Below are 24,188 nucleotides of genomic sequence, written 5' to 3' on the forward strand. Positions count from 1 at the left end.
CACCATTGCTGTTTGCTCTGTCAATTGGACCCCTAGCGATAGCAATTAGGGGTGATCAGGATATTCAGGGATTTCCAGTGGGAAACAAAGAGTACAAACTGTCCCTCTTTGTGGATGATATACTACCCTACCTCCAGCATCCGACGGAAATCAGTACCGAGACTGACTGGGTTACTTGTAGCATATGGGATACTTTCCAGATTTAAAATAAAATTGAGCAAGTCAAGAGCTCTACTCATAGGGGATAGTTCCAGAGAGGGTCTAGGAGTGCTGTCAGAGATGCAGATAAAAACAAGCATAACAAGTATCCGTTATTTGGGGGTAAATATAACAAAAAACTTGTCAGACCTTTATGCTGCTTACTATCCAGCTCTGGGGTCTAGACTAGTAGATGACATAGGCAGGGAGGCTGAGCACCATAAAAATGCATGTTCTTTCCAGACTGTTGTTCCTGTTCCAGATGCTACCGGTGAGTATCCAAGCGATCAAAAAGGACTATGTTTATATTTTTAAGGCATGGGAAAAAAGCTAAAATAGCTTATGGCACTTTGATCCAAAGCAAAAATAGTGGTGAGGCTGGCCTTCCACACTTTGAATACTATTTCAAGGCAGCACAACTGAGGGTAATGGTGGACCGCCTTAGGAATAACACAGAAAAAAGTGGGTGGCATTGGAAAATGACGTGTTGAAACCAGTGCTGTTGGGGGAATGGCTATGGGTGCCCAAGGTGCAGATCTCACGAAAGATAAGCAATCACCCAGTCCTGTCAGTGCTTTGGGTGATCTGAAGGAAGCAAAGGGTTATGAGAGGGGTGACGACGTGGCCGTTGCTCTTGACCTGTATATGGGCACCACCTATAAGAGACTTGATTCACGAACCGCTCTGATTCCAGCAGTGGTAAGAAAAGGGCCTGGGGAGAGAGGGCTAATTGTGGAAAGAGGAGTAACATGTTGACACTCTACAGCTTCAGATGGCCCTAGGCCTAGGCTCCTTATTCCCATTCATGTTTCTTCAACGAAAAGTGGTAATGACAGACCCGAGATGGGAGGGAAAACTGGGAAGGCCTTTGACAGGTTTCGAGACGGGGAGGAATCAAAGGGGTTGGTGTGCAACATGTATAAAGCTCTTCTGGGAGCTGGCACTACGGAAAAGGTTGTGGTAAAAAAATAGATGGGAAAGGGATTTAAACATACAATTAACGGATACAGACCGAGTACGGATCTACCAAAACACGTGGAAGGACTCATTATTTATGCATTATAAAATGCACACTTACAGGTTGGTTAATAGTTGGAAATACGCCCCACAGGCACTGGCAAAGATGTTTGCAGGGTCTGAGACAGGCATGGTATCAAGAGAGACAACACAGACAACAGAACTCAAGTTTCAATAAACTTTATTAAAATGCCAGGATGGTGGAAGGCCTAACGAAAGTCTGGGTCTGTAAGTCCATATCAAAGTTCTGTCTGTGTCCAAAACCTATGCTTGCCCTCATATCTAAAAATGAACAGTGTGGAATACTTCTCAACCAAAATAGTCTCAGCTGCTCTCAGCTTAAGCTCATCTTGGGCCTTCTGCTTCAGGCTCAATACAATTCCTCAAGACAAGGTTTCTCAGTTCTTTATTTTCTCAGGATTCCCTTCCCCAAGATTGCACTGTAGTACTTAGATGACTTGCCATAAAGTCTCATGCTTATCACCATCAAGGACCCCCTTTGGCCTTTGTTGCAACACTCTTGTACATCTGTCTTTTCCAAGTCTTCTCCACATTGGTTTCTCAAACTCTTTGCTTTAGTTATGTTCACAATGCTGCTTTCACTCAGTTTGACATTCCTTGTCAGTTAATTTACCAATGTTCATTCAATGTTTAATAGACTGTTATTTAAAGGGGAAGTTTGCTCAAGAATGTTTTTGTTCTGATCGTTCAGGCATGTATTTTTAAGCATACTGTAATCAATCTTAACAATTTTTCCTATGAATCTTACCTTAGTTTTCCTCACTTTTACACATGCGAAAACAACAGGTTGGACACGGCCATCTTGTGCAAATCTTATCCGTTGATGAGTCGCCCTAAATTCAAGTGCCCTTGCGGCACTAAATCACATCACCCACCCCTGAAGTTGACATCACTAGACGCTTACACCATTTTTCACAACGCCAATGCACGTCTCGTGTCAATGTTCTCTGTGCGCAAGCTATTGACGCGTCTCCATGGAAATGCCAGGATGTTTCTTTCCTCAACAAGTATAAACAGACCCTTTCAGAGCAGACAACATTGCCTTTTTAATCGTTTCACTGCATTTAGTGTCGACCACCTGTGACTCGTTTATGCTCTGTTCATCTATCTTCCTAGTACAAAGCCCCACAAACAGGTACTTACACTAGCAGAACTGAGGTACTTTCGTTTAATTTAAATATTTGTTGTATAATGGCAACAATACAGCCCTAACAGTACGAGCTTGAGTATTCCGAAGAGGAACTAATGGAAAGAGAAAGAGAAAGAAGCAGAAACAATGGGGAATCGGATGATAGGGAAGATCAATCACTGGAACACGAGCCTGAGCCTAGTCGCATGGAAGACTTTTCCACCTGGTGTACCTGCAATCGTTGCAAGGTCATGGCAACCAAGGTGGAGAACTGCTGCTGCCAAGAAAACTCTGGATGCTTGGCCTACATACCCGAAGAAGACACCACCGCTATGCGTTACTGAGCCGCATGACTCACAGGGTCCGTGTTGAGGATTATGATGGTGCTTATGCACAAACTTCCCGCAGCAGTTTGCCCTCGCAATCCAAGTAATGAGTAACTATACTCTAGATGTGATGTAATTTTGACCACTGAGATGATTAACATTTCATGTTGCTCTCCTACATTGTCGTAACTTCGATCGATCACTGACAAATGAATTTAGTATGTAAATTGAATACATTTCTCTCACTTAGAGTGTTCTTCACTCATGTGTCTTTCACTTTCAACTAAAAAACAATATTTCTCTATGGCCCAAACCGTTCTGGCTTGAATAGGTGTTCACTTTTGTAATCTGTCTATACTTCAAAGCCCAAGTACATTTTTCCAGAAAGTTAGTTTTATAAGGGCAACTATGCCGTAGAATTTAGGATGCATTTTCGACTAAGGTGGTACACTTATCTGGTTCATTCAATTAAAATGTTTGTTTCTCTTTCACAGGTGGTACAGTCTGGTGGCCTACCGTTCGTTTACATGGTGGCTTTATGTAAGGCTTGGATTCCACATTCGACAATTAATACCTGCCTGTGTCGTTCGAGCCATTCGCACCAGATTCCCCAGTGACAGTGGACAGCAAAGGGGATTTTCACACACTGTGCTGCAACCACAAGTATAACATTTGTAGTTTGTTTGTGCCATCAACATCACCAAACTAAATAAAATACAAATGAACATATACAAATAGTTGTTTGAATTATTCAGTGAGTCAAGAACACACTCATTTATATGGGTCATGAAGGTTGGTACCCTTTTACGCTTGCCTCGTCTCCATCCATCCACCCTCCAGTAGTGAGTGGGTGGCTGCGGGTGGGAACGGCCAATGTGCCAAACACCATGTAAAACTCAAAGGGATCCTCCAGACTCACCTCTTCAAGACCCCGCTGCTGCAATCAAAATAAGTGCATGTCCCTTCAGCAGTGTTCAGGGCCTTTTGCGCTCGCCTCATGCCCATCCATCCCCCTCCAGTATCAATGGCAGTTCACGCCTAAGACCGTGCGCTCCCAAGGGGGCTGGGTGGGTGTGGACGCTCAAGGTGCCACAAGCTGTGGAATCGCTAGCCTCTGTGTAGCATTGAAAATTTACATTACGCATCATACAAAATTATGCAGACTCTTTGTTTTTGTGCTGGTAATAAAAGTCTGTGGCTTTTATTAAACATAACAATAATAAAACCAAACAAGATGACTGTTTATGTCACAAATTAACAGGTGTGCCGCGTTATCATAGTTCTGAACTTTTAGGGCACTTGGACCGTGAAACAGGAACTGGCCCTCCTTGGCTCACCAACTGCTCCCATTGTGGGCTCTCAGGTCCATGTGTTTGGGGCCTACATCCTGTCTGGTGAGCACTCTTGAACTTGCTGGCAGCTTCCTTCCAGGCTCATGCCACTACACCTGGAGTGGGTCCAGGGCCACTCGGGTTCACCCAAAAAACCCTTGCTCTCCTAAAGCTCTATTCGCACACCATTGTTGCTAGTATGTTTAAGATCGCTGTGTGGAATAATTCCATCCCATTTACTGATAGGTGTGTTCCATTTTTGTGAAAACACTCTGGGTCAGAATAGATTGCTCCCACCAGGATGTGGTAGTTTGCTTCTTGACTCTTTGGTCCACTTTCCTGTCCTATCCTCAAAGGAATGTCCCACCATACACACTGATTTGTAGGGTTTCTCTTATCCGTTAAAAGATATTCCTTATGTTAGCTCTGGTCTTATACATCACGTGAAACAATGGGATTTCCAACCTCCTATTTTGTTGACTACTTGTGTCCCCACATTCACATACACACTCACTTTTCGAAGCCTTTATAAACACCTTCACATTTACCAGGAGAACATCTCTGAGATTGACAAGGTATATCGTCATCGAACTACCTGTTCCCCGGATGCCTGTTCCACGGCTACTTGTTCCCCTGCTTTCTGAATCGGCTCATTTGTTCGTCCAAGTAAGGGTAGGTCACCTATTTGCTTCTCTATGTTCATCGATCGCTGCTCTGAAAGTTTCTATCGATGTCCACCTAATGTACATTTATCTCAAAGACTTATCGAATATTTGATGTATTTTGATCTCGGTAAATAGTACATCACATCACTGTGCATTGTAATAGAATGGAATGTTTTGTGGTCCGTGTTTGCAAGCATGTTGTCTTTTGATGCTTGAAAGTTCATTCAATGGACGAGTAACACGTTACGATTTGCAGTATAACAATTCTCTAAGAAAGTTATTGCTGTGTTCATTGACTGGGTTACACAGGTGTACTTTCTTTATTTAAAAGAAACTTTACACACAAAGCTGTGTAATAATTGCTTTATTCACATTCATACAGTATTATTTGTAATCGAATTATATTTTTGTATACAGATCTTACAAACTTTTCAAGAATGCCTTCATGTTTCTTTATTGCTTGCCCTTCTGTGAACCATGACAAAACTCAGGGCAAAGTCTGGCATTTATTCCCTAAGGATATTGATTTAATAAGAAGATGGATTACAAATTGCGGTTTTCCAGTGGACAAGATTGAAACTAGAGCCCAGGCTGTCTTGCGAGACGTGAGGGGAAATCGAATCGGCATCTGCAGCCAACACTTTACTGACGATATGTACGAACAATCAAAGTACACAAAAAAGCGTCGACCCAGAATTCTTTGTAAATTGCTTCCAAATGCAATTCCCACTCAATCTCGGCGCACGCTGGCTCAGGTGAGTAGTGGACGATGAATTTGCTATGTTTGTTGGTATGTAGGACGATTGTCTGTATAAATAAGTATTCTCCATGATCCCTCGATTTATTTAAAGTAGTGTATTGAAAAGGTAACTTCATGAACGCTTTAAAGTTTTCTGTTTATTTCCATCAAAGTTGTATTGCTCAAGTTTCCATAGTTGCCATATTTACCAGAATTTTAAAATGTTTCACTTTAGTATGCTTTATCTATCCCTGCTTTCGTGAGCCTCTAATAAATCTGTCCAATGTGACCCTCAATAAAAACTTCCAGAGTGCCCTTTAAAAGTCGCATAATGTTTTTGAAATGTGTTGGCTGACATGTCCTTCTTTACGTAGAGCACACTGATGGAAGCACAAACCCTCACCAGTGACAAAACTACCAACACGTCTAGTATCCCAATGGTGAGCCCTACCGACTTGCACAAAGTGATTTTAGAGCACTGGATGTAGCCACATTTCCAATACTAATTTACCTTTTCCATTATACTATTTTCTGACAATGTACTGAAAATGAAGGAGCAAGATTCTGCATCAATCATTTTTTGCGCAATCAATTACAACCTCACTTGCCTATGAAGTAATTATATTGTACTAGTCCTTTATATGCGAATGAATTACGTGCATGTGTTATGCTTGGAATTTCAACATATTGATAATTATTATGTATAGTATTGGTTATTTACACATAGTGGCATGTATAGGAGTCTCTGTATGTACCATCGTCTGCATCTCATTTTTTCAGTTTAATTTCGCCTTTTCAGCCGTATTAAAACAAGCACTATGTTATAGGGGGATGGTGGAACTTCAACTACAATCACTTTCTCCTTTGCAACAGACCCAGAGTATGAGGTATGCGTACTTACAGTTCCCTTGCAAGAACGAAAAGAAATCCTACGAAGGAAATACTTTAAGATTGAAATGCATGTGAACTTACGCTGTTTCAAAGTTTTCTGATTTTGTTTCTATGTTACACTTCCTCCCTAATGCAGAATAGATTACAAAGGATCTCAGATCAAGTCTGTTAGGAAGGATTTCATAATTGTAGGTAATTTTCCTTCCATGTGGCAACCCCCAAACCTTTTGCTGTTGTTTTACACCCTGATCAAGACTTTGCCAGAGAAGCGCAGCCTTCCGCCGCACTCCTCTGGGCTTTCGCTCCATTCTTACGGGGAAACTGACATGCCCTTAAAACAGTCAGTACCGGGAGACTTCGGTTGCCTTTGTCCTTTCCTCATGTTGCATCTTTTGAGCAACATGAAACAAGAGTGCACCGTAACTTACATTACCGCGCTCTTGGGTCTCTAGTCATTCCAAAGCCCCTAGAAACTCTTGCTGGATTTATCATGAAATGTGCAAGTGTGTCACTGATGGGACTGGTGGCAGCTATCGTTTCTTTGTGTTTTGAACCCCTTTTTGCCATGTTAACCGCGCTTTCCGCGTTTGGCCCAAATGGGTGGCCTGGCCTCCAAAATGGCCATGCCACAAGGTTCTTTGTCCTGTCGGCTGACCGTCTTGCCCCTTCACCTTCACCCAGGTCGAGCCGACCCGGGGCAGTCCTTATTTGGTCATGCACTTTCCTGCGAAACACAACGCTTTCGCGGGCTTCTGCATGCCTTGTGTGTGCCTCCAGGATGTGGGCTGGGATGTCTGTTCCCAATACACATCCTGGGTGCCAGAGATTCTAGAGTGTCCTGAATGCCTGGGACGTATGGTGTGAGTGTTTGTGAGCAAATCTCCCATTGGGCCCTGTCCATTTTGGCGCGAAGGGAACTTTGGATAAGAGGAGACTGAAAACACCCCTACCATGTCGATCTCCTGAGTTCTCACGAACAAAGGGTAAGGAGCCAAGTATCCTGCAGCTAAGAGGCTGAGTCGAGGAATCGCTGTTGACCCGCTGAAGGTTTGGCACCATGTACTGCTGTCGTCCTGCGAGACCACTCGGCCTCTGATCGAACGAGAAGGTTTGTAAAGGCGCTTCGAACCCTTTAGAATAGTGGGAACAATTATTCTCGGCATCTTCACCAAATCCTATACGTAAGCCTTCGGAAGCATGCCTGGGCCATCCAGTGGACTGACCAGCCTACACAGGAACCTTGCTCTGTCACCTATGCCTGGCTTACTGCTAATCCTGTGTCCTCGGCACTCTCACACGAGTCGTACACTTGGCATTCCCAGGTCTGAAGTGAGACGTGTGCTTTGGGACCGGAATACACGCGGTTGCCAAGTTGCCCTGCTGTGGTAACAAACCTGTGCGTGTTCGCTGCATTTGGGACACCCTCAACCCCGACTCCTGCTGTCACGGAATCTACACGGCATCGAGACGTTCCTCTGATCGCACCTGAACCGGCCAGTACCAAAACGGAACCGGAGAAGCCTGGGTCTGCCTGCATCAGGGACCGGTGAGTAGTCAATACCCTAACCGGTTGCCCTCCCGCAGGAGCCTGTGGCTTTCCATCACTGTTGTAAACAGCAAACCCTTTTCCGCACTCACGCCCTGCTTCTGCCCACAAGTGGAGGCCGCGCTTGAGTAGCGGGGATATGTTCATCATCGTTTTGTTCACATCTCTGAACTGCCTGATTTCCCTGAAGAGACTCTCCTTTGTTCGTTGGCACCGGCGTGTGCAGGTAATTTTGAGCACAAGGCTCCACTCTTCGCAGGGCTCGGACTTCCTTCTAGTTAGGTGGCCTCTGATGTCGAACTGGGTCTAACGATTACTTGCACTGACTGTTTTCCTCCCCATCTAGGTGGTCTGCATATTTCGTGCTTCTAATTCCTTAGACCCCTTGGTCTTATATATATATTGTATTGATTGTGATGTGTTGGTTTACTGGAGTTTTACCGTGATTCTTTACTATGGTCAATGTTACAAAGGCCTTGTAATAAATGTGTCCGTATTTTTAATATAACACCTGTCTGGAGTAATTTGTAAGTGTCCTTGTTTTGTGTGCTCATTGCGGGCTTTCAGTCACCCTCACCCCTCTTGAGACCTAGTCTTGACCGCCGCCATCGCTACCCTGATTGGTCTGGCTTGTCCAAAGGTTACCCTGTTCCAAGAAACTAGGCAGGCCTTCTGAACCTCTGCGCCTCCTGGACAGAGTTCAGAAATCCATCTTAACAAAGTCCATGTGTCATCTCGGAAGGTTATCAGCTGAAATCTGAAATGTATAGTATGACCAAATCACAAACACTGTTTTCGAGGGTATGTTCATATGAATGTTCTATTTGTGATGCAACAACAAACCTTATAGCATATAGTTCGCAATCATTTTAAACTACTTTGTGCAGAAGTGCTCTCTGCAATGAAAGATTTTAATTTCCAGTACGATTGAATTTTCTTTTTTTTTTTAATGATTATTCTATTCAAGGAATGTACTCGAGATGTGGAATTAGAAGAGGCACATGGACCAGAGGTATTCATAACCTAATATGTAATACATATTACATATTAGGCATCACATTGCATTAGGAATACATTTTTATAATGTTGTAATGTTTTCAAGTCCATCAAGTTGGTTCTGTTTGTAAATATGTAGATATGTTTGTTTGAGTGGAATTTAAATTAGCTTGATGCAAACCATATAAAAACACAATTTTTCAGCTCGATGTTGCGGTCGGCAAAGCGAAGGCTACGGTTTCAAAGCGAAGAAAACAAGGATAAAAGAACCAACTAGTTTGTTTTGGAGAAGCTTTTAAGCAGCTGTTTTAGTCATATTATGTTTTTAGTTGGAAATTCGTATCTTCTGTATGTGTGCTATACATTGAGCATGTTTTTCTATAAATCTTTTAGAGGCCCAATAGGAAGAGGAGCATAAAGACTCAGGCAACAACTGAAACCAAGAATGTTGCGTGCCAAATGGATTTCACAATGGAGCAACTACTATTTGAGGCACAGGGTGGTCCAGTCAATATTCAGATTCGTGAAGCATATGTCCAGTGGCCGGAAAATGAATGAAATCTCACCTGCAAACCATACAAAGTTACCACGGACCATTGCTACTTTGTGCAAACTCGCCCGGATGAAACTGAAGACAATGAAGATGCATTGCAATTGCTCGCAGACCCTTTGACACAATCTACACCCTCTAAAAATATTCCACCCAACAAACATTCAATGTTACTGGTTTCTCCAATTCATGCGGAAAGATCACAACCTGAACTAACAGAGGCTGAAGCTTCAACGCAATTGACTGAGGAATTTGCTCAAGATATCGACTTCAGTTTGCCTAGTTTGGGGAAATTGTCCACCACCGTCAAGTCGCAAAACAGAGTACTGCAGAACGATTGGCTATTAAAGGAGCAAAAATACATTGCATTCGACTGCAGCCTGCTAGAGATTGTACAAATGCTGAAATGTGATCATAACTAAGAGGGAACATATGCAGGGAGCTATTGAGGAATGTGTCTCGCGTATTACAAGGCACCAGTCTGAAAATCCAGGCCAGCTGTGTCCACCTCCATAATACATTTTCATGTTCTGCTCAAATGATGCTCGGCAAACTGCGTGCTGGGAATGTACTTTGTTCAGCGGATCGACTTTCAGTAAGATGTCCAGTTTCTGTCAATTTGTGGGACTGGAGTTCCTTGCTAAAACCCAGTACTACAAATATCAGAGTGAATTCTTATTCCCCACTATTAGTCAAGCCTGGAAACTCAAACAGATGTCAATGGACAGTACATTCTCTGGAAAACGTTTCAGGCTAGCTTGCGATGGACAGTGTGACAGTCCAGGATTTTCCACCAAGTACTGCACATGCCACTTTCAAGATATGGAAAGTAAAAAAATTGTGAGTTCAGTCATCGTGCAGGTGTCTGAATGTACATTGTGGCCATGGAGAAACAAGGTTTCATTAAATCAATCCAACATCTGGAATCCAAGGGAATGCAAATGGACCCGATAGCCACTGACAGGCACATTTCAATAGCTAAGGCCATGCAAGGCATTTTCCAAACATTCAGCATCAATTTGATGTGTGGCACGTTGCCAAATCAATCAATAAGAAAATTACAGCTGCTGGTAAAAAAAAAAAATAGAAAACGAAAATGGGTTCAGAAAACCTTTTAAAGTGGTGTCAGTCTATCAGCAACCTTCTTTGATGGAGCTCCAAAACTTGTGATGGATCTTTAGACATTCTACTTGAAAAATGGCATTTATTGATGCACCATTGTTCCAACGTACACTCATGGACAGAAAACCAACATTTCCACGAATGTGCACGTGGACCTTTATTGTAGGAGCAGGAACGTAAGGAAGAAATGGTTGGTGCCATGTTCCGCTCCACACAAAGCACTTTAGAAGATCATGTACAATAAAACGCTTTGAAGAGACCTGAAGGGACTCACAGAATTCTGTCATACAGGAGATTTGGAGGCGTTCCATAATATGTGTCTAAAGTACAGGCCCAAAAGGTTGCATTTCGGCACAGACGGTATAGAGGCCCGAACAAGACTAGCTGGACTTGCGCACAATGAGGACGTTAGGAGGGAACAAGCAAAAACTGCAGGAACATTCGAGATGTTTCGTTACCTCATGGCCTTCACAAAACGAGGCAAAAAATGGGTGACCAAGCCAATATACCAGGAAATGGATTTTGAATTTGTGAAAGATCTGACATTGACTGTGTTGGGCATGCATACTCATGGAATACCTCCAGTTTAGTGTTAGTGTCTTCTAGGGTCTCTGTTGTTTCGTCAACACCTAAAGATGATAATAATCCAGTTGTGATTTTGTCAATCTCTTTGCTGATCAGGTGGTCTATCTCGATGACTGCAGTACTGACACAAAAGACAAGCATGGTGCACAAACCCTTAGCACATTACAGTGGGAAATTAGACCCCGTCATGAGAGGACACTATGCATGTGAGCATGTGGAGGGGCTGGAGCGACGGATTCCTGTTGTCAGGCACTGACGAATGGCTGGGTCCGCGAAGCGGATCTGATCATAGAACATGACTCACCGCAGTCAAAAGGCAATTCAACTGGAGGCACGGCTAATGCAAAACATCAGGCCAACGATACCCTCGCAGGGCAGTCTCAATTGTTTGCTAAACCAACACGCAAGCAAGCTGCGGCAACCTGTAAAGCTAAAACGTTGTTGCCAAGTGTAAACCCGCTGCAAGAAAAACCACAAGTCCAGCCCCTCTCGCCTGGAGAAAAAAAAAAAAACTACTCGCAGGAGTGGGACAAAAACAAAGAAAAACTCAAAATAATGACGCTAAAAAAACTTTTTTTAAACGGCCCAATGCAATTCTCTGAAAGACGTCTTCAAGAAATATGGGAAACGCAAGGACAACCATTTAGATGAACTATCTGACGCCCAGATCTTACAGGCCATTCAGGGCCCCTTGCCGGCCATAAAGATCCAGAAAACTGACACTTTCCTAGAGTTCACATCGTCACAAACTGAATACGCCCCAAGCAACAATCTCAAAATAGCCATGCTACAAGGCAGTCCAGAGAATATTTTGGAATCCACAGCCAAGACAAGCAACTCACTGAGCCCAGACACAGAGGAGAACCCATATACTGGAGAAAAGCCTTCAAACGTCTCACTCTTGGCTGCAAGCTCAGAGACCATCCTGACCTCACCGGACCAATTCATTCCAGAGCTGACACTGTTGCAACCTTCGCCCTTCAACAAGAGAGATGCAGCATCTGTGGCCCCAACGGAAGGGTTACCACATCCAAGTCCGACCAGAGAAGACCCTAAAACAAATTAAGGGGAACTGCAAAAGTTTGGCGGCAACACGAGACCCCAAAGTCAAGTGTGGGAAAGAGATTCCTTTGCTAACCCATTACCACCTCGGCGAAGCAGCAGAAACTGCTCTAAACATCAGTCACCAGCACGGACGACCAATCAGGACTTACTCCTGAATACACCAATGAGGCGACAGAGCCAACGTGAGTATTTGCCATCAACCCAAAAGGATACCCCGTCCAAAAAACCCGACATGACCACGGTCTGCAATTACTATCACGCTGGCCCCTTTCTGCAAACTATATGAGACAATAAATGATCATTTGAAAGACCACTCCACAATTCCTGCGATGATGCACACCAAACTGATATACCTAGGAGGGTATATCCTAGCGATGGAACAAAACACAAATCGCCCTCAACAAAAACAGTAACACTCAAACAAACAGAGACATTGACCCCGACGGGCTAATAAATAAACAGCACTCCAGCAACACAAATGCAAACCCAAAGATGGTGAAGCAGACCACCCAGAGCACCCAAAATACTAAGACTGCAGCAAGGACGGACCTGAATTCGGAAAACTTCAGGAGATTTAATTTCCAACAAGGTAACATCCCAGGAGGAAGCTCCATCTTACATGAAGTTTTCTTCTTCCAAGAAAATTCACAGAGAAAACATCCTGCCAAGGCGATTGATAAGAAGGTAGAATCAACCCTGCCGCGAAAGGATGCTGAGTCATGCATCATCACAGGCTCATCCATAAAGGAACCGACAGCCAAAGAAAGTGTGACTTCGAAAAACCAAGCCCTCCTGAAATAACATGATCCGTCACGTGAACTAAAGAGATCAGTGATAGTAAACAGCACTGCAAAAACTTCCATGCTAGCAAAGGAATCTCTGAAAAGAAAAACAGCACTGCCAAAGTCGGTAGACCAAAAAAGGGCAGCAATTGATGAAAGGAAGTGCCCATCTGACCTGAAATCTCCGATAACGGCAGAGGAGTTTCTGGCTGATAAGGTTGCCATGAACATCTCAAATGAAGTCCCTTCATGACTCACCGAACAGCCCGAGAAAACAAAAGGACAAGCAAAACCATACAGATCACCCATCCCCGCCAGGAAGATCCCTCAGACCATCTGATCGAAGAGAAAAACAAGTTTGCAGAATGTCCGAAAGCCTAAACCTACAAAACCAAAGAGAAAGTCTCCAAACCAGATTATCCACGTTCCTACATTTCAGGACGGACGGAATGCCGTCCTAAGACATCACATCTTCATACTTCGAAGGATCGTGACACGTGCAGGAGTTCAGGCAGGAGGAGGCACATTACCTCTACGATAACTCTCAAATTAGAACAATCCTCCCGGAACATCGTCCTAAATAGAAGAACAGTGATGAAAATCTTCAGCAAAATTACTGCCTTGAAAAGCTTGAAACCAGAGGACTATACGCGAGTGGAACCACCATACCACAGAGAGGCTATCGCAAAGGCCTATATCCACATAAGAACAGCTGCCTTGCCCTCGTACAGCAAAGAAGCATGTCTGAGCGAAGATTCCACCTGTCAGAGTTGGCTAACAGTAGACACAAAGCAACCTCCCCAAGGCGTGGATATCAGCAAACGCATGAGAACTGTCACTGCAGGTCCAAAACGGAAGATATGTACAACTCTAACAAAATGCCTCGCCACATGGTCAAGCCCTCAGTCTCCAAGCCAACTGACAACAGACACCCCATTTTGGCAACTACAAAGAACTTAATGAAGAGAGGAGGCCCAGAAATACGTCACTTGGGGCCCAAAACACACTCCCACAAATCAACCAGAGTCCCCACACCTAAGATTGCTCTACAGTATCAGGTTCGTTTAGAGCTCAATCTCGGGGTCTACCAGTCACCACTCTAGCTAACTCGTCGAAGCCTGTTTCAAAAACAACTCATCTTCCGCCAATGAAACAACTCTGGGCCTGGCTGCCAAAAACGCTCTCGATTTAAGCTAAGAAATAGCAACCCGCGACCCATTGCAATGACCCTCGAACATATGGAACAGCGACATACACCAATCAGTCTGCCATCACATTGCATATGGGTTCATGGAATACGCGGGGATTCCAGCATTTGATGAAAAGGGGTGGCGTCAATCTGAGTAATTTTGACATTCTAGCTCTGCAAGAAATGTGGTGAATAGTAAAAACGCTTTTAGACGGCTTTGACATTGAAATTTCTACTGCAAAAAAAGCGGACTCGGTCGCCCATCAGCAGGTTTACTACTGGCTGTCCGCTCAGGCAGCGGAATCAGCATCCAAAAGGACCCTGACTGTCTCTTTAAACCACCTGGCAGTGCCGACTACCTGGACCGTCCTCGATCTCAAAACAAACCTCACTCAGAAGCTACCAGTAGCAATCATCATTGTCTACTGGAATCCTCAAACAATATCGGACATGAAGTTCTTAAAAACTACTGAGAAAGTACTCTACGATCTTTATGTAGAAAAAGAAGCGGTGCACATTATAATCTGTGGGGACCCAAATGCTAGGTGCATCTTATCGCCAGCAGGGAAGAAGAAAGAAAAAAAGCTAGCTGAAACAATAGGAGCCCAACATTGACCAGGCTTTCCCCAACCCAGATCGCCTTCCAACGTGGGAAAGAGACATGTCAAGTGCAACAATTGATTACATCTTTGCGCCAGACAGTATGATGAAGCTGGCCACCTCCTTTGAAGTTATAAAAACTGCTGCAAGTGATCACAACCTGCTGAAAGCGACATGGGCCACAGCAAGCCGCATGACACCTCCCCCCTCACTACCGACCGAATGTAACATCCAAGGCAAGCGCCTCAAGCTCACAGCCAGCAGAATTAAGAGTTAACACTTAACTATCAAAGACAGCTGGACTGCTAAAAATCGAACGATCCGGATGAACCAGATTACCAACCTTTACTGGGCCCTTATAAGGCAGTGGCCAGAAAAAAAAAACACTTTAGGGTACCCCAGCACTCACCAATACGACAAGCAGTTGGTGGTAAAATGCGCCCATCTAAGACGCCCAAGGTGAAAAGCAAACAATACTAAATCACCAACGGTCCAAATTGAGCTTGGAAAAGAAACCAAGTCATACAAATTATGGCTAAGGAGTCATCAGATCTCCCTCTACCAAAGAGACTCAGGAGCGATGTTGAAATAATTGGTGGGTAAGAATGCTGGAGATTTCTGGGCCTTAATAAAAACATCAGGGCGCACACTGAGCCATCCCAGTCGAACTGCGTGAGTGAAGCAAGATGGATAGTCCACTTTAGGGCGCTCTTTAGCGGCACATCAGCGGACCGGTCCGGTGTTTCCACTGACACGGAAGCTCCCTGGGCCGATGCTCCAACGAAGAGGACATTCAAATAATTATCCGCAAGCTAAAAGCTTTGCGGGCCCCGGGGCCAGATGGAGTGACCAACATTGATCTCAAGAACATTCCGGCAGAGTGGTCAACGCTCATCAGCATGATATTTAAAAAATGTGCCTCCTCAAGATCTCTCCCAAGGTCGTGGACGTCATCTGTGGTGGTCCCAATTTTCATGAAGGGCGACTGAGCAGACGCACAAAACAATCGAGCAATCACCCTCTTCGATATTATCGGGAAACTGTTCAGTACACTCCTACTCCAGAAATGTCAACTCTGGGCAAAGAACGCCCCTAGCGATGACCCCTTCCGGAAAAAGTTGGGGACAATAGTAAACATCATGATCCTGAGTATTCTGAAAAACAAAACTCAAGAGGGGCCCTTAGGTGTATCTAGCATTCATAGATCTCACCCAGGCGTTTGAAAAGTTGATAGACCTTTGCTATGGGCTAAACTCCAGGCTGGTAATTGCCCAAATAATGAGGGTGAAGCTGAACAGAAATGGAATCTTATCAGATGAAATCCCGACAAAGAGAGGGGTAAAGCAGAGATGTCCTTTGGCTCCGGCACTTTTTATAGCCTTTATAGGGGACTATAAAACTCAACTGCCTCTGTGAGAGCATTTCCACCGGAACTAGGGAGAACGTTGGTCCCCAGAATACTATACGCAGATGACATTACCCTGCTGGACCAAACCCCGATTGGCCTCCAATGCCAACGAGCCAACCTGTCAGCCTATATTGGACGCAACAAGTTAACAATAAAAAGAAAACCAAAATTATGATCATTGAGAGAAAGGCGAAACGAATGCCAACGAGCCAACCTGTCAGCCTATATTGGACGCAACAAGTTAACAATAAAAAGAAAACCAAAATTATGATCATTGAGAGAAAGGCGAAACGATCAAACCCAATCACCTGGCAACTCGAAAACACCAAAATAGAAACTGTGTCCGAATTCAAATACTTGGGGTTAATGCTGGATAACACTCGATCAGAACTGAGCATGCAAAGATTCATTTGGACCAAGGCTCGCTCACTGACGACACAAGCGCAAATGATGGATAACAAATTCGGACGTTTCTCTATGATGCCTGTAATCAGGTATTACAAAGCTAAAGTCGTCCCCTGTCTGATCTACGGTGCTGAGGCAATCTGGCAAACAATTGAAGGCTTCTTTTGGAGATCTGTGCTGACCTTCCCCAAATCAACTTCACTACCGGCAATCAGGAGAGAGCTGGGCCTCATCTCCCTGATGGCAAGAGTGGAAAATAGCAGCATGTCACTGTACAGAAAAATCTTTTTTCCTGATGCATCGCCCTTATATAAACTGATAAACACAGGAATCAATGCAGGCGGTTCCAAAATGATGACAACATGGGCATCCAAAAAAGGGAACAACTCAATTCAATTTCCTGCACCGAGGATGACTTGATCCAAATTCCGGTCAGAGTAAAAAAAAAAAAAAAAAAAAACTAGAGGAACTCTAATGGCTCACTACCCTCGAAATGGCGGGAAAGAACAAACTTTTAAGCCACTTGCCATTGCGCTCAATGAAATTAAATGACACCGCTGAAATTTACAAAAAATTCCCAAGCCGACCGCTAAGACAGACTTTTCTGAGAGCAAGACTAAACTTACTTCCCACTAATGAAATCCTCTTTGTAAGAGGTCTCTCAAACACCAACAGCTGCAGGCTCTGCAAAAAAGACGAAGAGATAGAATCAGTATGTCATTTACTGATGTCATGCTCGGCGTTACGAAAAATCAGACAAATGTATCCCTCACCAGTCCTAGAGATTTTTTCCCATTGTGATGAAGAGGCTTGGTGGGCACGCCTGATAAGTGGTCAAAAAACCTCATGGTCAATCGCTACTGTGAAAATTCTACAAATAGCTCTAACACAAATTGAAGCCCAAAGACAGCAAGAAACAGATCCAAAAAAACAAAAACACTAATCTGAAATGTCGGCGATTCAAAACTTCAAACTTCTAATTCTGTTCCCGTTTTGTAAAACCAAATAGTTTTGGTAAATACAAATAAAAAAAATTATCTTTGGATATGTTTCTTACACAATTGCTACACCTTGGGGTGACTTCAATCACAGGACAGTAATGGCATTTATATATCACACTAGTCAGATTCTGAGGTTGCAGAAAGGAAAGGTTTAAGGAAGGAAAAAGGTTAAACAGGTTCTCAGTATATGTGAGGACAACTAAATCTTTCAATGAAATCTAGACAAGTCTTTCCCAGCAGTAACAGTCTAAAACAAATTACCCCCTACAAGGGACAAACCATATCAAAGTCAGTGGGCTAGAAGAGTCTGCGGGGAGCAGGAAAGCCAAAGTCAATTTGAAACAGTCTATGAAGCTGAGGCACTTCTTAGAATCAAAAGTCTTGCACAAAGTTAGAGAGTTTGTTAGAAAATCACTTGTAGGGTCACAAGCTGTGAAAACAGAGTTGGAATCAACTCTAAAAGTAAGCCACTGCAATTCCCAACTGAGAAAAGCAAGGCTACAAGAAAGTGAGGTAAGTACCCTAAGTCTAAACAGTACCTCTGGTTTGAAGAAGAGTGGTCCAGCTGGCTTCTGTCCTGATACAGCGTTGCGGATCGCGTGTTCCTGTGCCTCAGTCATGGGGACAAGAAGGAGGACATCTGTAGGGCTCCTGCAGCGGTACTTCGGAGGTTGTTGGCAGCTACGGGCTCTTTTCGGTTCAGCGGCACTTTGCGGTTTCAGCGCTTAGTAAACAGCACTGTTGCGGATCTCTGGTACCGGTTGGGCTTCCTTCACTCCTTGGGTCTGGTGAGGGGACTCTAGCTCTGGTCGTCTGTGGAGACTCCTGGAGCTTCTAGCCGGATTTCAGACGTTTCACTCGACTACGGATTACTCGACCCCGGGCACTCGGTTCTTGCAGCAATGAAGAAGTACAGCCAGACAGGGAAGATGGTCCAGTGGAGTTCGTCTCTGGGTCAATTGGTCCCACTAACCCATGGGGAGAAGTCGACCTTTCCGGAGCTTCGCTATCTGAAAAGGGAGTTTCAGCGCAGCAGCAGGGCTTCACCGGGCAGTTCAAAGGTCCAGGAGGATGCAGCAAGCTTCGTTGACGGTTTCTTCGTTGGGTTTTTGTCCCAGTGGTCGACTCTGCCTCTAGTCCCAAAACCCTCGCCTTTTAAGCAGGTTTCTTCCATTCATGCACAGCCTACGTTGTCAATAACACATCAGGGTGGCTGTCCTGAAAAGGACATCAGCCAGCCATTCAGACTGGTTGCATTCCGGCATTCCTAGAGACAAAGGACAGGGGAGTTCAGGAACCACCCTTACATCCTGTCCTTCCAGACACACTAGAGCCAGAGGCGGGCTTCAGGGCTGAAGTGCACCAAAGGCAAGACAAAGGGCTCCAATTTGTTCGACGCAGAGAGTAAAAACCCAAGAAAGACCTCACAAACAGAAAATGGCAAAAAAAGAAGACAGGGGCCGTTTTGATAAAAATGGTCACCCCTGGGTGCTATACTGCAGCTGAGGGTTCATCCTGCGGTAGAAAAGCACAATGGTAGGAAAAATTAAACCACTGCCACTAGCCATTTAAAAGTAGGGAAGGAAACATACAAATGTTACATGAGAATGTAGGGTAAGGGGCTACTAGGTAACCCCCCCCAGCACTCCACATAAGATGGTGTGTGCTGGACCCACAAAGAGAAAATGTAAGTAAAGTCAATTTCACTTTACTCTTCTTGGGAACAGTAGTTCACACAAGAAAAGGTATTTTAAACCTTATGAGAAATCTGAAGGATTTCTCAATGACACTGCACTGAAGGTGCAGTGTGTCACCATACAAAATGTAGATGCATATGGAGTTTGTCAGACTCCCAAAACAGTGAAAACACATAATCCAAAAGGTCAAAACACATGAGGCAGTGGGGAAAGGGCCTCACTCACTCCAGGGTTAAAATGAAAAAGTCCTACAGTCCAGCAAAAGAGCTCGGGGTCTCTAAGTTTGAAGGGAATTAGCACAAAAATTAGAATTCTCCCCAACTTGACTGCACCAATATATGCCAGTATTCACATGCACTCCTTCACACAGTATTCATGTTTGCTTTGCGCAAAATCAAATAATCAACAACCATAACGAAAAGTACCTCCAAGATAAAAAAAAGGATCCAAAAAAGAAAGAAGCAACAAACAAACAGAACCACAAAGTACCATCAACCGAGGTCTCAACTACCCACAACCTACCAAATACAAGCAACAATAAACCACAAAAAGCAAAGACTAAAGTCAAAAGACCATGAAAAACACCAATTGAAAGGACGCCCACTAAGGAACACAACCCACGCATCATGCCTTGCCACAAGAAAGACAAAGAAGCCAAAAAAGACAACAGAAATAATAAGAAATCCCAAACCACTCTGGAAAAGCACGGACCAGCATGATCCCACAAGCCCAAAACATCTGAGATGGCCCAAGGAAACATACAAATAACAGAGCAAAGACAGACTACAATGCTCACTACCTGGCCACATACGACAACGTGGTAAACAAAAACAGCACAGCAACAACAAACCAACAGCCAACAAGCTTCATGAATACAGACCCAACCAAGACACCGTACGGACGACAACTAATTAACCATCCCAACCCTGTCACCACGATGGACAATACCCCAACCAGAACAAGTAACAAATTGGAAACCACCACACTCAACACCCCCTATATCACCAAGACTGGAACAACAGATGGGTAGCTACCCTATTTACCACCCGGAAACAAACCAACCCTGCCATAAACCTTATCGGTCTACTCAACAAAGAGACTGATCAACAAAGAACCACCCCACACAAAAGACTCAACCGGGAAAAACCCACCTTGAACGGAAACCCAACCAACAACACGCCGGTCAGAACAAACAATACAACAACACAAAAGGGAAATCCAGCAAACTACACTGCAGCCTCCTCAACGTTAGATCCATGGCAAAACACTCAGAAATCAATGACCTCCTAAGCGAAGGAGGCACAGACGTGCTCTTCCTTACAGAAACCTGGCTATCAGACAACTATAAAGCCATCTAGAACGAAGCAATACCCAATCAGTATAAATTAATACACGCCAACAGAGAAAACCGAAGAGGAGGCGGAATCTCAATTATACACAAGAAAACACGCCGGAGCATCTCGAATCATCACAACCAACATGGAAGACTATGAATCCCTCCTAATCAAGATAGAACTAACGACCAATCCAACATAGTATTCCTACTGATCTACAGACCATCTTCTTGCCACCCCAATTTTGCAACAAAACTAGCGGACGAGGCCGCCATGCTATCAACCCACCACGACAACCTAGGTGAAGGAGATCTCACTGATACAAACACAGATACAACAGAAGACACACTCAACAATTGGATCACCAAGGCCATTGACCAATTAGCACCAGCTAAAACATTCAAAGCAACAGCAAAAAAACTGGTTCACAGAAGAACTGAAAAAATGCCAAAAAACAACCACAAAATGGAAATAAAATAGAGAGAACAATACACCAGACAAGACTAAATAAAATACCAAAGGCAATCCAACTGTGCAAAACAACAGTCCTCAAAGCAAAAGAAAAACAAAAAAAATAAAATAAAAAATAAAAAAAAATACTACACCACAAGAATTGGAAAACAATTCACAGAAAGAACTCCATCACCCGTACACAAACACTTTGTGACAGTCACTTTGTGACAGTCTGTGGGCATCAGCCTGCGCAGGTATTATTTATACATGTAGTCACACCAGAGCAAGGTGTGTGTAGTAGCTGCACAACAGTAACTGCCTCCACGGGCATTATCCTGTGCAGGTATAATTATATATGTAGTCACTTACACCAGAGCACGGTCTGTGTAGTAGGTGCACAGCAGTTACTGCGTCTGCGAGCATTCCAGAGCCTGGCCCGTACCATAGCTGAGCTTGGGAGCAGCTACTGAGTCTACAATACCAACAACAACAGGCTGCCCCGTGTAGTTTCAAAACCAGATGTTTAGAAAATCACGAACTTACAATGTTTAATTTCAACACGTGATAAGTACAATACAACGAATTACAGCTTCAACGTGCATTTACAGAGGTTGCAAAATGGCTCCTCTTAACATTTAAGGGGTGAGAACGTCTAAGTTAATGGATGCTAAAAGAAATGCATATACAATTCACTACAGGAGCAGGACCGCATACACTCACCTAATGCTGCCTGAAATCAGGACATGAGCGTTTCATAATGGGTAGTGCCTTCCATCCGAGTAACTCCACTTCATCACGTGGGCTGCTCTGCATCACGTGGGCATCAACGTCACTTCATCACGTGAGCTGCTTTGCTTCACGTGGGTGGGTTTGAACGTTCACTTCGTCATTTTCTTTTTGCAGGCACGGCTTTGCGGGAGCGATTCCTTCGGTGTAAAGGCACATTTCGCATAGCTGATTGTTGTTTGGTTTCTGGCAAGTCTTAAGTTATCTCATGCTGATTGTTACTTTAATGCAGAGCGGCAATATTGGGAAGGGGGTATTTCTTTGTATTTTAGTGTTTAGTAATGTGCATCAGCGGTGAGATTTACTTAAAAGTACAGGCGGATTCCGTTTTTATTTTTTTAGTTGTTAATTTTGGAGATATGTAATGTGCATCACAGGGGTGAGGCAATATTGGGGAAGGGGTATTTATGTGTATAATGGGGTTTGTAATGTGCATCGTTTGAGATTTATAGGTGGATTCAGTTCGTTTTGGGATTTTCTCATGCAGATGGGTGGTTTGCCCGGGGGAGATGTGTTTTATGGAGTGGGGCTGGGTACAGCGCGTTTCTCCCTTCCCAATAGAAACAAAATAGCGAGAACAATAGACAAGACTAAATAAAATACCAAAGACAACTCAACTGAACAAAACGGTCCTCAAAGCAACAAAAAAAGAACTACTACGCCACAAGAATCTGTAAGCAATTCACAGAAAGAACTCCATCACCCCTACACAAACACTTTGTGACAGTCACTTACACCAGAGCAGGGTCTGTGTAGTAGCTGCACAGCAGTTACTGCCTTTGCGGGCATTGGCCTGTGCAGGTATTATTATATATGTAGTCACTTACACCAGGGCAGTGAACAGTACAGCGAACAGTTAATTATCCTCCCAGCTGGAGGGGGGAGCGAAAGGGGGTTGGAGGATTTGGTATGTACAGCAGATGGGGATACGTGTCTTATGCAGACAGACATATTTGGGTACGAATTTCCAGCATAACGGTTCAGTTATTTATTTCTCCTGCAAGGTGGGCGATTTGGCATTCCCCGGGGAGGGAGGGGTTGTTCATTTGCCCCTTTGCAATGTGTGAAAGAGAAGGCTAAACGGAGGCCTTGTATTGCTTTCATTATCAATCACATATTTAAAGTCCCTTTGAGACCCGATAGCATTGTTTGTTTCTTTAAAAGTTTGCAGATATTGTTAATCCTGACATCAATTGCATTGAATCTCCCCCGTTATTTAATTTGTTCATTAGTATTGCTTTTAAGAATATTTATTTTAACACGAAAATCCAGCCAATTTATCGTATAATGTTTGGTGGAACTCCATTTGCTCCATCCACCGGATCGAAAAATGCTATGCCTCTTCTTTTTATGTTATGCACAAGTTTAACAAAAAACGGAATTTATTTCATCAATATCTTCTCAAAAATTACTATTTAATTGCATATTGATATTATATTGTTATTTCTCTCCTTCCCTCGTGTGTCCTGTCAGGTGATTTTCCCCTGTATTCGTCTCCCCTTTTCACACTTCTAATATGATTATTGACTTAGATTTAAATAACGCTTATTGACTCTCTGTTTTACTCGGTTCTGACATGTTCTTTGAATATTTGATGTACTTTTCTCAGTTCACCTATTTGTTGTACATCATTATGTTCTTATTTAAAATTAATAAATTATTAAACTTTGCAGATACTTCCTGAAATGTCTTTACGGCCTAATGACGTGTTTCTGTTACGACGTCGTGATGTTTTCATGTGGGACATATACGTGCTTAGGAAGAGGATCACGGTGGAAGGAACGCTCCACACCGTGCACTGCCGGGTATTTATTTTTTATTTTATTGCACATTTATAATGCGCTTATTCATCTCGGGGAAGCGCCAGGTATATTTAATTATGATAATGAAATTTTTATCACGCTAACAGGTGTTTCAAAGCGGGGCAAGGGAGGGTCACAGGTGTTTCAAAGCGGGGCAAGGGAGGGGAACAGGGGAGAGCAAAACACTGATGTTTGTTTTTCCTATTTTTGATTTTAGTTGTACCAACAGCAGATCTTTGTGTTTCTTTTTGGCTGGTATCCCCGTCCTCGGCTCCCCTCACTCCCAAACAGAAGTGGTTTATGACCGTGCTGCACACCCCTAGGGAATTTCAGGGCAGATTCGCCTGCCGGCAGCAAGTCAAATTTTACGCCATCTCCACCCTTATGCAGTGGTGGAAATGGAAACATTTTGGTCGGGGGGTCCCACAAAGGCAGGGGTGGTGGTGGAGTTGAAGAGGGCGGTGCCACAAAGAGGTGGGTTTGGGGGGGTGGAGCTGGCAGTTGACCTCCAAATGTCCAAAATAATAGTTTAAAACGGTGCAATTTCTTT

The 24,188-nt window shown here is 43.8% G+C and overlaps 1 protein-coding gene and 1 long non-coding RNA gene across 6 annotated transcripts in view; one reads left to right on the forward strand and one right to left on the reverse strand.

Annotated features, from left to right (window-relative positions):
- Positions 1 to 21,880, reverse strand: part of RPAP1 (RNA polymerase II associated protein 1) — an 850,859-nt gene extending 828,979 nt beyond the window's left edge. For all 3 annotated transcript variants that reach the window (XM_069638789.1, XM_069638790.1, XM_069638791.1), the window contains exon 1: positions 21,771 to 21,880. The gene's annotated coding sequence lies outside the window, so the exon portion shown is untranslated. The remainder of the gene's footprint in view (positions 1 to 21,770) is intronic.
- Positions 21,881 to 23,341: 1,461 nt separating this feature from the next.
- LOC138527541 (uncharacterized) overlaps positions 23,342 to 24,188 on the forward strand; it is a 62,768-nt gene continuing 61,921 nt past the window's right edge. Inside the window, exon 1 of one of the 3 annotated variants that reach the window (XR_011283947.1) lies at positions 23,342 to 23,641. This is a non-coding gene — a long non-coding RNA (uncharacterized lncRNA). The remainder of the gene's footprint in view (positions 23,642 to 24,188) is intronic. The other 2 variants (XR_011283946.1, XR_011283945.1) reach the window with 2 other exon arrangements.

Source organism: Ambystoma mexicanum, chromosome 14, assembly GCF_040938575.1.
Source record: "Ambystoma mexicanum isolate Mex_15411 chromosome 14, UKY_AmexF1_1, whole genome shotgun sequence".
In the NCBI taxonomy this organism is placed as follows: domain Eukaryota; kingdom Metazoa; phylum Chordata; class Amphibia; order Caudata; family Ambystomatidae; genus Ambystoma; species Ambystoma mexicanum.